Below are 13828 nucleotides of genomic sequence, written 5' to 3'. Positions count from 1 at the left end.
GTCTTTTTGTGCGTGGAGGGGGAAAAATCACATAACATAAAATTTTTCCATCTTAATCATTATTAAGTACACAGTTCAGTAGTGTTACCTTATATTCACACTGTTGTGCAATAAGAATTTATTATGTTGTATTCTCAGAACCCAGCACAGTGCCTGGTACATAATCTTAATAAATACTGACTGACAGATTGGGGAGCTCCAGGCTTTTAAAGGTTCCCGTGCCACTTTCTACCCCTCCTCCACACATGCCCTTGCACTTTGAGAACAACTTGGAGTAAAACTCTAGAGCACAGAGTTGTAAAGAAGATTCACAATGCAATCCACTGGGGGTAGGGAATAAAATATACTTTATGTTTTAAAATCTAAAATAAAGTTGAATCCACTTAACATATGGTTGACAGTAGTAGTACATGCATATCCTATATAATGAAGAGGTAATATGCAAATTAACCCTGATGCCCTCACAAGATGGCTGCCTACGACCAGGCCGGCAGGGGGGTTAGTGAGGGATGACCAAATGACTGAATAAGCAGGCTGCATGGGGTAACCAGGCCGGCGGGGGGGAGGGGGGAGCAGTTGGGGATGACCAGGCTAGCAGGGAGGGGCAGTTAGGAGCAACCATGCCAGCAGGGAGGGGGCAGTTGGGGGCAACCTGGCCAGCAGCAGGGGTAGTTAGGGGCGACCAGGCCAGCGGGGGGGGGGGGCATTTGGGGGTGACCTGGCTGGCAGGGGGGACAGTTAGGGGCGATCAGGCCAGCACACAGAGGCAGTGAGGGGCAATCAGGCTGGCAGGGGCAGGGGCAGTTAATGGCGACCAGGCAGGCAGGCAGGGGAGCGATTAGGAGCCAGCAGTCCAGGATTATGAGAGGGATCCTGGATTGGAGAGGGTGCAGGCTGGACTGAGGGAACCCCCCCCTCCCCACTGTGCATGAATTTTGTGCACCAGGCCTCTAGTAAGTTATAAATGTACAAATATCTGGGGGTGCTGCCTCTCAATTTTTTGCTGATTGGTTGGATGCCACAGGCAACTGTGTATTTAAGTCATATATATTTTTGAGCTCACTCCTAGCAGAGGAGTCAAAATTTAAGTTCTGGCTCTCAAGTAATTTTCAGTCTTAAGTCACAAAATTGGGGTCTTGTACCCCAGGAATGCTCAATAGGTATTGTAAATCAAGAGAGCTTGAAGAAAATCCATTTTCTGATCCTCAATTTTTTATGCTCTTTCGTTAAAGTGACCTTTCCAAAAAGGCACGTCTGACAAGGCATCCCCTTCCACACCTGATGGAATGGAGGGTTTTACAAGAGAAAGTGGCACCTCTGTTCTGACTCCCACTGTGGACAAGAACTCTGAGTGACTCTAAACAAGTCTTTTTACAACTTAGGTGGTTTCCAATTCTTTGTTTTCAACAAAATTGAAGGAGACGCACCCAGCCAGTGTGGCTCAGTGATTGAGTGTTGGCCCATGAACCAGGAAGTTGAAGTTCAATTCCTGGTCAGGGCACATGCCCAGGTTGTGGGCTTGATCCCCAGTAGAGGCTATGCAGGAGGCAGCCGATCAATGATTCTCTCTCGCCATTAATGTTTCTATCCCTCTTTCCATTTCCCTTCCTCTCTTTGAAATCAATAAAAACATATAAAAAAGATTGAAGGAAACACTAGTAAAATTGTCAGTGGATCATTAAAAACAATTTGGTAATATTGATACTATTGTAATTAGTTATTAATAATAGGAAAGAAGCAAGGGGAAGGCCACAGACATTATAGGCATGTCATTTGGGCAGCTTCACCAGGAAGCTGCAACTTTGTACTCCCCAGGTAACTGAACCAACAGCCTATTCCCTGCAAAACACTGGGGGGAAGAATCCAACAAAGGAAAGGTAGACACATGCCCAGCAAAGTTGGCGGGGCATAGGGAAGGTTCTTGCCTGTCAATCAAACCTGGGGACAGAGATGAATGCCCAGAATTGGGTGGCCACTGCAAGCCGTTGGGAATACATAAATCTCCTAAACAAAGGAGTTCTCAATCTTGTTACTCTTGGCATAGTTGGCTTGTGACTCTTGGTTCTCTTATATTTGTCTTTAGCCACATGGACCCCACATGCAATGGACTGATGGACTGCAGGGGAGAAACACAAGCTAAGCTAGCCTGATGCTGGCCTGGACCCGGCACCAACATGGAAAGGAAACTCTGGACACTGACTCTGGTTTTAACGCTACTGAAGCCCCAGCTACACTTCCTCTATGATGACTAAACTAAGGGAAATGGGACTTTGGAAACCCAGGAGTGTAATTCCACACAAATAAAGCTTTCTACTGATGGGGAAAATAAGACATTTGGGGGAGGGGGGAAGGACCTAGCAATCTGAATTTGTGCCAGTAACCTAATGTACATTCTTGATAGCCTATAATTAAGTCACTGTCCCTTTCCCAGAATCTGGTCTTGCAATACCTGAGGCCATAAACTGGACAATTCAACCCCTGGAGGGGGTTATCAATGCTGATGCCAGGCCAGGCCCATAGGAGTGGTTTCACTGCCCCCATTCCAGCACATGGGGCTTTTTGCAAAGCCTGTGAAAGGTCCGGAAGTCCCATTACATATTTGGGGGACAAAGACACCAAAGGGATATAAAGAAGAGCTTCCACCATATTGGTTTGCTCAGACTTTGAGAGGCAACTCCTAGACCGCTGGCATAATAAAGCTGTGTAACTCCATTTCTCTAAGTGTCACTGGGGTTTCTTCGGTCTTCCACAACACTACTATATGTCATCCTCCCTTGTGAGTGTCAGAAACTTCCTTTTCTCAGATATGGCAAGAATCCCACCCCTACTAGCAACTGGGGGAGACCAGGCCCTCTCTTCTCTGTTAACAATATTAGGCATGTAATTTGGAAGAAGTTCAAAGAATTGAATGACATTTCTATTACAAAGCTCATTGGTTTCCATTTAATTTTCTATCATCTATCTAAACAATGTTTCTGAATGTTTAAATCTATAAAAATAAAACATGGCAATAAAATAGATGCTAAGCCTTTAGTCTAGCAATAAGTAATAGTCATCCATATATGCTTTGGCTAATTGGGAAAAAAACCTGTCCCTACCACCTCATTAAAAGATATATTTCCAATAAAATTTTACTTTTTTTGTTAATAGTTTATCAAATTTTACAGTAATTTATATTGTTCTGATCAACCAAGCATTGATCACTATAACACAACTAAAATCATAAAAAAAATTGTTAACAGAGTTTTATGAACAAAGAGTTTTAACTAAAAATTGTATTGAAGTGTTACTCAATAAAGGACTTTTCAGTCATAAACTGTATTACAGTCGGATAAACTCTATAATGAGGTGGGATGAAAATACAAGCTCCTGGGAGGAAAGGACCAAAGTAAACTTCCAGCTGCTAAAGAATCAGTGTGTTTCTCAACTTTTTAAAATGGATAATGAAGGATGTCAAGTTGCTGTGATGTTTATAGTCCCCTGGACATTAACATTATTTTTATTTCAAAATATCAATATTCCTTTTTCTTGGAGTTTTCATGACTGTAATATATAATCAAATAAAGGCAGATAGAAGTGAAAAAAATCCATTTTCATCGAGTGCTAGAAAGGAGAGTCTTTGGAACTATTTAAGCTTCTGATGAAAAATTTTAAATGCCAATTTAAAAAAATACAGGAGGGGATGTAATGCAAAAAAAATGTTTAGAGGATTTGAAGGCCACTGTCTGGGAGGTCGTGACCCGCCCGCGCCGACAGCGCCTGCTCCCGCCCCCCCCCCCCCGCACCTCCCCACCCCCTACCCCCCCACCCCACCCCCACCCCCCACCCCCCCCACCCCACGGCCCGGGTTGGCCTCTGGAAGCGCATCTGTCCCGCTCTGCCTTAGGGAACCTCTGATGTGGCAGAAACACAGCAAAAGTAAATGACACGGCCCCTCCCCAGCGCGCCCAGCCCTGGGCTCTGCCCGCCGCCGTCCTGCCTCCCGGGCCTGGGCTCAGCCGGCCCTCGGCCTCACCCCCCAGCGGCCGGTGCCCCCACCCCCGCCCCCATCCGCACCCATCCGCCCCCCGCCCCCATCCGCCCCCCGCCCCCCTCCCCGCCGCCGCGTCCCCTGACCCGCCCGCCCCGCCGCCTCCCGGCCCGGCCGCCCAGCCCGGGAGTAAATAAACCAGCGGGCAGGGACCCAGACAATGGCCTTGGCGAGGAGTTAATGGGCTGGGCCTCTCGCGTTAGCCGAGTGTGACCGGGGCTGGCAGGGGGCCTGGCCCGGCGCCAGCATCGATTACGACCAGACGGAGCCAGGGCAGACTTGGCACGGCGGGCCCGCAGCTGGCAGAGCCAGTCACCCGGCCACGAGGGCGTGCGCCGGCCCCGGGCGCCCGCGGCCCCGCTGGCCCCGCTCCCGCCGGCTGGGCTGGGCGGCCGCCCCGGCCCGTGGGGCAGGGCCCCTGGCGAGCCCCGGACTCGCGGCCCGACCTTTGGTCCTCCCCAGGGGGCTGCCCCAGACCCGGCCTCTCCCTGCCCTCGGCCGCGGGGGAGGCTGCTCCGGGCCCCACGGACGGGAGGGGCGGCGGGGGCGGGCCGTGGAGAGGCCGCTAGGCTGGGCGGGAAGAGCAGGTAAAGCGCCCCGATCGTCTCCAGACGGGCCCTGAGGTCTTTCTTTTCCCGCCCCAAAGCCCTGCGGGCCCCTTGGCTGAGCTCCGCCGCAGCACCCCGCCCTGGAGAGCCAGTGGGGCCGGACGCAGGGGAGCCAACCTGAAGGGCTCTTCCCAGCTTCTGTGGGGGCAACAGAAAGCCAGTGCTTCCCTCCCGCCTTCCAAAGCCTTCTGGCTGGGCTAACCATCAGACCCACTGAGGCCGACTCACAGGAGAAAATCAAATTGTGATACATGTGCATGGGGGTTCCGATAAGCATGAAAATTCCAAAGACAGTGAGGCAATATTGGGTTTATCGTGACATTTTCGGACAAAGGAGAAAAGGGTTAGAGGCCAGGGTATTCGACTTCAAAAGTGGGAACGGGCGATTTACAGGTAGGTGATTAAGGACACGCGGGGAAATGCTTGCTGGGCAGTGGGACGCAGAGGGCACCCAGCTAGCCGGCTGGGGGTAACGCTGGGGTGAAGATTCCTAAGGTGGTCAAGCCCCGACTCCCTCCCGAAAGCAGGGTTCTGGTCTGAATCTCTTGGGCAGGAAAAGGGGGAGGGTCAAAGGTTCTTTCTGAGTCTTGTTTCTTAGTAAACAGCTTCACATCAATATCCCAAAAGGCAGCTTCAAGGTGACAAAATTTTGGTTCCCTTCACTTCTCTGCTTAACAGGTGTTCATGTTGCAGTTTACAAGCCAGGCTTGCCTGGGTGGAAAGGAAATGCTTTGCTTTTTAAAGTTCGCTTCCAGTTCCACTACTCTCCTCGGACACCTCCCCTGGGCAACAGAGTAAGTATAATACGACTCTTCATCACCCCCAGGTCTCCGGCCGGCTCCTCGGCCTGTGCTGAGGAGACCCGTGCTCTCAGTCTTGCTGAGCCAAGGTGGTGCAGGTTTGGCCTGACATCAGGGACACCAGTCATTCCACTGGAAGAGTCTCCAAATTAGAGGGGATGGTCCCTGAGAGGCCTAGGGAACCCCACTGAGGAGAGAAAACACCTGGTCACATCCCAGAGTGACAGTCCCTGCTCCCTGAGGCCACAGGTGGAGAGCAGGGAGGTCAGGTCCTGCTAGAGCCGGATCATGCCACAGCTTCGGAGCTGCGGGTGGTGGTGTGTCCCATCCCAGGAGGCAGGTATGGACCCCTCCACCCCAATGCCCAGGGAGGGAAGTTGAACCGAGGAGTGAGAGGCATTGGAAATGGACCACCCCCGGGCCCAGGTAGAGCAGTTGGATCTCATGCCACTTCCCGTTCTTCCTTCAGCTCTTAGTCCCCCTGCTTCCCTCCTCAAGCTCTAAGAGCGGATCTTATCTTTCCCCATGAACCCTGTTCTCAGGGGACGTTTGGTGTGTGTAGTGACTGACTAGCTGAGGGTGAGTGGGACTGGGGGGGGGGGTGGATGTGTGGCCCACTAAGTGACATCAGCTCTAGCAACACTGGGGAATTGTGGCCTCAAATGGAATGGACACAGTGACAAGAAACAAAACTGGCCTGGACTAGGGATGAGAAATGCCCAGACAATTTGTTCTAAAAGGAGGAATGGTGGGGGGATGACTTTTCTAAAAGAAGTATGGCTCTGGCTGGTGTGATTCAGTTGGTTGGAGGGTTGTCCCATGCACTGAAAGGTCACAGGTTCGATTCCCGGTCAGGGCACGTATCTAGGCTGAGCGTTCCAGCCTTTGTCGGGGCACGTACAGGAGGCAACTGATATTTCTTTCTCACATGGATGTTTTTCTATCTCTCTCCCTTTCTTTCTCTCTAAAATCAATAAAAACATATTTTAAAAATCTAAAGAGAAATACAATTATTTTTCCCCCTCCACACTTACTTTTTAGAGTCCTTTAAGGACCTACAAAAACCACTTTGGTCGTTTAGGAACATAAAACGTGCTATGCATAACTTGGCTCATAAAATTGTCACCTTTGTTATATGGTTTTGGAGATGTGAAGGCCTGTTACAAAGTTATAAACGCGTTGTTAATGGAGAGTCTTTATTTTTCCACAATATTTTTTAAAACCAAAAGACTCAAGGAGTTTGGCTTTTTCACTCCTGGCCTTCACATCTACAGCCCAGACTCATCCTTTTGGCATCATTTCCACAGGAGCTCAAAGTCCTCTCACACTGGCCCTCACACCCAGGGCCGGCTCTGACCTGGGCAGCCCTAGCCACAGAGGGCCCTGGGCTCAGTAAGGCCTGCACTGGGTTTACTACCCTGCTGTTGCCATCTTAAAATTCTTCAAAATTTTTTAACAAGGGGCCCGCATTTTCACTTGGCACTGAGTCCCACAAATTGCATGGTGGGTTCTGCTTGCGCCCTGCCAGTCCCCCTGCCCGAGGCCAGCACTGACCTTCCTGGCCCGGTCCCTCTGGGCCACTGCTGGTCCTCACCAGCAGTGTCCCTGGGCTCCCCCGGCCCTGTCCTTCCTCAACTCTCCTCCTCCCCTGAAGGCCCTGCACTCCTCCCGATCCCGATCCCCTCCTGTCCCGGCCAGCGCGTCAGCATCTCCTTCTCACGTCCCCCCTTTGTCTGGCTCTGGTCACCACCTGGAACACAACCGCACTGCAGAGCCCGTGTCCCGTGTGAAGTGGCTTTGGGCAGCTGGTGTCCCCTCCAGAAGCCGCACTTCACCCGGGGTGGGGAACCTTCAAAGGAGCCAGGCCTTCCTGGCTGCTCCCTCTGCATCCTGATCCAGTCGGAAGGTGTTTTTGCCATTTTCCTTTCAGCTCGGTGGGAAAAGTTCAAAGAGACTCTGTCTTCCTCTCTGGCTTCCTTTCCAGACGCAGCAGCTTTCTCTCGGCTGCTCCCCGCCCCCCTCTCCCCAGGAAATCGGTGTCTTCCTCCCTCCCCCATCAAAAATGGTCCATTTATGAGGGTTATCCTGAAAGCAGGTGTGTGTATGTTTGGGGGACAAGGGGTCCTTTGAAGCACAAGGCAGGTCAGAAGTCAGCAACTCCCTGACTTTGGGGTCTCTTTGCCAACGCCCGCTGTGGAGTTAGACTCTCAGAGGATTGGAGAGGGAGAAGCGGGAGAGAGAGCCCCTGGGGCTAGAAGAACATGAGCAGCTCTCATTAGAGCACTTGAGTCACCAATTCTGAAAGAAGGTGATGGACTCTTTATCATCGGCTTCTCCTGGTCACGCTGCCTCGTGGCCTCTGACAAAGGGGAATTTGCCCCACCTGCTGCCTTCCTGCGGCGGAAGCTTAGTGCCTGAGGCCACTCACTGGGAAGAACCTTGAATCCCAGTGGTCTAAGAATGGGCCTCTGATTCCAGAATGTGTAGCAGTCATTCCCGCCCCAAACTGGGAGTTTCCTGGTTCTCCCAAGGCATTAGGGTTGCTCAGCACTCTACTCGGTCATTTCTAACTGCCCCAGAAAACTAGCCTCATGCTCAGAAGAGTGTGTAAACACAGCTGACATCAATCCTCCATCCCAGCTCTCCCTCTTTCCTCCTCTAAGGATTAAAACGAGTCAACAGGACCTGGGTGTAGAGGTGCCTTGCCCGTTGTTCCCATGCCAGGCTTAACCACTCACTGCAGAGGAGCCTGCCAGGCCAAGGACCAGCCCTGGGCTCCAAGCCTTCCCTTCCAGGTCAGCACTGGGCATCCCCAGCCTGAGGACCAGACGAAATAGGTAGGACTGTGAGCAGGCCAGGAGACAAGGTGGACAGTAGACCAAAAGGCAGCAAGAACATGCCCTGAAAATTTAAATCCCAAAAGGATAGAGGGGGCTGGTTTCCAGAAAGGCCCCTTGTGGAGCAGACACAACTGGCAGAGGAATATCTGTTCATGCTCTGGGGAAAGGGAGACGTGAGGGCAGTCGGCAAAAATTCTAACTTCCCCAAAGGAAAGAGGAGTAAGGGTGGAAATTACCCACTTCAGCAAGACTGCCAAGAAATGGGGTAAAAGTGGAAGAAAAAGGAGGTACACAGAGCCTGAAAATCACACCATTGGAATCAGAGGGATCCACTGAGTCTAGCAGTTAGAGAAGGAAGTTTTAGCTGTCTTAGTCAATCTTGTGACCAACAGTGCCTGGGACTTTCCTAGCAGCATTAATGCACAGGGGCTTGGAATACCCTCTGTGGCCAGAAATGGTATCTGTGCACCATTATGCACCCTTCCATGGAGTGCAGGTGATGCTGGGAAGTGTCCACCCAGCCAGGGACTATATTCCCCAGTTTCTCTTGCAGTAAGTGTGGTACCACGTGACTAGTGCTCACGAACAGAAAATGAATGGAGATGGTGTGTGTCATTTCCAAACTGATGTGGCTAAGAAGCAGATGTGCCTTTTCCACCCCCTCTGTCCCCATCTGTAGTGGCTTTTGAAGGTACTTGTGAAGTTGACCAAGTGACAAGCTAGAAGGAGCCTGGATCCTTGACTCACCACATCAAAGGCCACCCACCAAACACCCTCAGTAGACAACAGTGTGAGTGAGAAATAAACTTGTTTTGTGTTAAGCCTTTAAGATGTTTGGGGTGTATGTAATAGAGCAGCTAGCGTTCCTTACATCCCTGACCCAGAAATTGCACTTCTAGGAATGTTTCCTAAAGAAATAACCAGAGAAACAAAGATTTATAGAGCCTAAGAACAAGGAGCAAAACCTTAAATGGTTATGATCACAGTGAACACTGCACAGAGCTCTGAAATAGGGGAATGGGAAGTGGCCAGCAGAGGAGAGAAAATAGATTGGGCAATTGCACAGTACTGCAAATACTAATAGTTGTGGGAAATAAGGAAGAACAGCAGTTGAGAAGAAAATAAGAAAACTGATCAACAATCCCTGTGTTTAACAAGTGTGTAAACTGAACCATCTGTACAAACATTTTGGAAGAGGTTGGTGAATAGATCCTTGCAGGGAAATACTTTGTTAATTGCAATCAGGAGTCATCAGCATTTCCCTCCTTCCCCTAAGAAATCCTTCGACATCTGATTAAATTGTCAAGGTCTCTTTTACCTATTTTTAAGTTTTTAATTCTTTTTTTAAAAATATTTTTTATTATTGATTATAGAGGAAGAGAAAGAGAGAGAGAGAGAGAGAGAGAGAGGAAGTGGGAGAAAGAGAAACATTGATTGGCTGCCTCCTGCACAACCCCTAGGAGGGATCCAGCCTACAACCCCGGGCATGTGCCCTGACTGGGAATAGGACCTACAACCTCTTGGTGCATGGGATGATGCTCAACCAATTGAGCCACACCTGCCAGGGCACTTTTACCTTTTATATCTGGATTTCTCTAGTTCAAAACCCTTTACATTTGTGTTTTCATAAATCCAAAGCTCTTTGTTCTCTTTTGTCAGTGATGCTGCTCACCATCTTCTCTGGCCCCAGGCAGTGATGGTAGTATTGGTAAAGTAAGTACTAGTACTAATGTTTAAAATATTCTATATTTACATATTGCTTATACTTTCAAATACATTTTCACAATTTTGCAGGATTGTAATTATTCAAATGTCATTTTTCAGACTGGCAACTCCCACATGCACCAGAAATAACCTTCAAAGTTCTATTATTTCGTATTTCTGAAATAGTGATCTCAAATATGGGCAGAAAATGAAAAAAAAAAAAGTTCCCCTTTCGTTACTATTAGTCAGGATAGACCAGGGTATGCTGCAGTAATAAAGTAACTCCGAAATTCCAGTGGACACAAGAGAGGTTTTTTTCTCTCTTAGGCTATGTGTGCATCCCAGGTTGGCTCCACACAGTCCTCAGGGACCCCAGGGTGACAGAAGTTACACCATATTGTAGCTGCGCTATCTGGAACAAGAGGCCCCCTCAATCACGGAACAAGGGATGAGAGAGTAAAGAACGGTACATGGGTATTTTCTGCCCCAGCCTGGAAATGACACACACCATTTCTGCTTATGTTTTATTGCTCACAACTTGTCACATGGCCCACCCAACATGAAGGACTAAATACAATGTTTAGCGAGCACCACTGTCTCTGCCATAATTACTACATCTTCTCTCATCCTGTCTACCATTTCCTCTCTGGAACTGCCTGTTTCCTACTTATGTTAGCATATGTACAGTAGTCTAACCTTCTGACATTGTACCAGGACAGGGGTGGCAAGTACGTGCTAGCATTTCCTCTTCCCCTGCCCAGCAGACATTGCTCTTTGATCACAAGGACTTTCTTCTGTTAAGCCAGGAGGCAGCATCGGAACTCCCCAACACAGGTGGCCGCCAGTTTCTCCGTGTCATCACTAGAGAGGAAACGTAGTTGCCATTCCTTGCCTAAGGATTTCACTGACACCTCGGACATGGAACTGGCTTGCTTGGCTCCACTTCTTTCTCTGGGGGTGAACATGAAACCGGCAGGCAATTGGTCATTTCTATTATCTGTCCTGTTTACAAACACCTAATCTGGGGCCTCCAGTGTTACCAGCATGCTTGGACTCTGGTATGTTCCCTTCAACTTCTACCACTTTGATCAGGATAAGAACAATCAAAGGAAACTTGACTTCCTTCACAGCTAGCATGGGCTAACACAAGAAAAGGAATCTTTAGGGGAAAAACAGAAACACAAATCCTTCCGACCCAGACCTGTGGAATGGAACAGTCCAGACCTCCTCTCCAGAAGCCCCTATAGTTTCACAGGTCAGTCCCCTAAACCCAAGAAGGGAGTCTTTTGTTCCGACCCTCAGTGATGTGTAGCAAAGAGAATATCCTTCATAAAAAGTAATCATACATTAAAAAGGAAAGAAAATATCCCTTTTCTTAAGAGTTAAACAAAGTAGGATCTTAATAATAAGAAAATCCAGAATGTTCTTTCCTCTCAGCCCTTAACACTCTGCTCACCATTTCTGTTTCTTGAGAGCTTTAACCTGAGTCCCTGGGCTCTCTTGGTAAGAGACACTTCAGAAAATAGAGAAGTTGGGGCAGGCTGCTGGCTTCCTGATATTTTTTTCTCTAAGTCGTTTCCCAAAATGTCTTAAAGTCCTCCGGTTATACAACGTTGAAGATCTGATCTCTTACCACCACAGTCAAGAAGTCTCTCCCTACAGAGGGTTTCACTACTGTTGCTGTGTGGAATTGGCTCAGCAGACGTAAACAGGGTCATCTGGGGCCAAAGAGGGTGGGTGTTTAGTTTTAAAGCTCTGGGGTTAAGAGTGAAAACATGTGACTCCAGCCTGGCCAGAAACAGAGGAGCCTTTGTGTGCAGGGAGCAAGCGATTGGCAGTCCCGAGGCTAAACACAGGGGGAGAGAGAGAGAGAGCGCTGACACAGGTTTCAAGGGTCTGATAGGACACCACTGGCGGGAGGTTAACTCTTTGTGTCAGGCTCGGAGGCTCCCACGGGGAGAGCTTCTGTTTGTGGCTCATCGTAGAGCTAAGACCTTAGAAAAAATAAGTAGAGCTCCCTTGGCTTGCAAAGAAATACGTGTTCTCCCGTAGCCAGTGTTGAGATGAAGGCAGGCTGAAGCAACTGGAAGCAAAAGCAACGCCTGGGAGGGGGTGGGGTTGATAGATAATCCAATAGAACTTCCTTGGAGTCCTAACATCTGAACACTGCAGGCTGTTCCTGTGCCAGTGCTCCCCCCAGCGCCCCCTCCTTCTCGCCCTGGATGGCGGGGATGAGCCAGAGAAGAGAGCAGGGCAGCCTGGACCACATCTCCTCCTCATCGGCCCTCCTCAGCAGGGGGGAGGCTGGTGGTTGGCAGAGCACTGCAAGAGGGAAGCTGGCAGGCTGCTGGCTCAGCCCGCCCTGGCTATTCCCGCAGGCGGCAGCAGCCCACTGGCAGCATCACTCACCAAGGTGCTGGGGACCCACAGGCACTTGGTGAGCTTGGGCTCTGCTCACGGTCAATACTGAGTGAGGCAGGTGGTCCTCGGGCTGGCCCCCTCTCCTACACTGCTCAGAGCCCACCTGCCCCGGTGCCAATGTGCCCTTTCCCCAATCCCACCTCTGCCCAGATATTCCTGCATTGAATGTGTTTGAAACGAGCAGGTCAAGTTTCCTGAAAGTCTATAGAATCTGACTGCCAGACTTTGGTCGGGTGAGGAAAAGGAAACAAGGGTCACTCAAAGCCTGGATGCAGGAGCCTCCTCAGGAGGAGTTCAGAAACGAACATGGCAGTGGTGGCACACCTCGCTGAACATCGCATCAGTACTCACCCCATTCCTCCAATTGTAACTCACCACTCCTTCCTTCCGCAAAGATTTCTTAGCATTGTGCCAGTGTCAAGTTCTTTGCTGGATGGTGGGGATACAGTAGTGAATGAGACAGACCAGGTCCTGCCACCAGGAGCCTTTAGTCCAGCCGTGGGCAAACTACGGCCCGCGGGCCGGATTCGGCCCGTTTGAAATGAATAAAACTAAAAAAAAAAAGACCGTACCCTTTTATGTAATGATGTTTACTTAGAATTTATATTAGTTCACACAAACACTCCATCCATGCTTTTGTTCCGGCCCTCCGGTCCAGTTTAAGAACCCATTGTGGCCCTCGAGTCAAAAAGTTTGCCCACCCCTGCCTATCAGACATTCACAGAGCCATTCACACACTGGCATGCACTGGACAAGAAAGTGGTGATAACTGTACTGGGTAAGTGGGGACTGCCCGTGTGAGAGGTGGTCCTGATGGGTTGAAATCTAGTCTTACGGGGGGTTCCGTTTCCCCAGTTGCTGACATGTCTCCAGCTCTTCTCCGCGTTTCGGGGAGGGATCGCTGCTGGAAGGACCATCAGCAGCAGCACGCGCATGCAGTGCCACGTCCGGGGCCTCACTGGCCCCAGGCTTGATCTACCAGACTTGGAGCTGATGGGTTTTTCCAAGGTTGCTATTTAAAACAGTGCAGTATACAGATATTATATCATAGGAATCTACACCTGAAACCTATATGATCCTCTTAACCAATGTCACCCCAATAAATTTAATAAAAACAAAGAAGCAAAGGCAGTTAATTAACTAATTAATCAATTAATTAAAAAAACAAAACTGTACCCAGTTCACCCTGGCCAGTGTGGGCTCAGTTGGTTGGAGCATCATCACGTTTACCGAAAGGAGGCTGGTTTAATTCCTAGTCAGGGCACATACCCAGGTTTTGGGTTCAATCCCCGGTTGGGGCACAGGCAGGAGGCAACCAATTGGTGATTCTCTTTTACATCGATGTTCCCCTCTCTCTCTCTCTCTCTCTCTCTCTCTCTCTCTCTAAAGTTAATGAAAAAAGAAAAATAACATTAAATCAAACAT

The sequence above is a fragment of the Myotis daubentonii genome, chromosome 1, assembly GCF_963259705.1.
Source record: "Myotis daubentonii chromosome 1, mMyoDau2.1, whole genome shotgun sequence".
Lineage (NCBI taxonomy): Eukaryota > Metazoa > Chordata > Mammalia > Chiroptera > Vespertilionidae > Myotis > Myotis daubentonii.
This window is presented reverse-complemented; position numbering follows the sequence as displayed.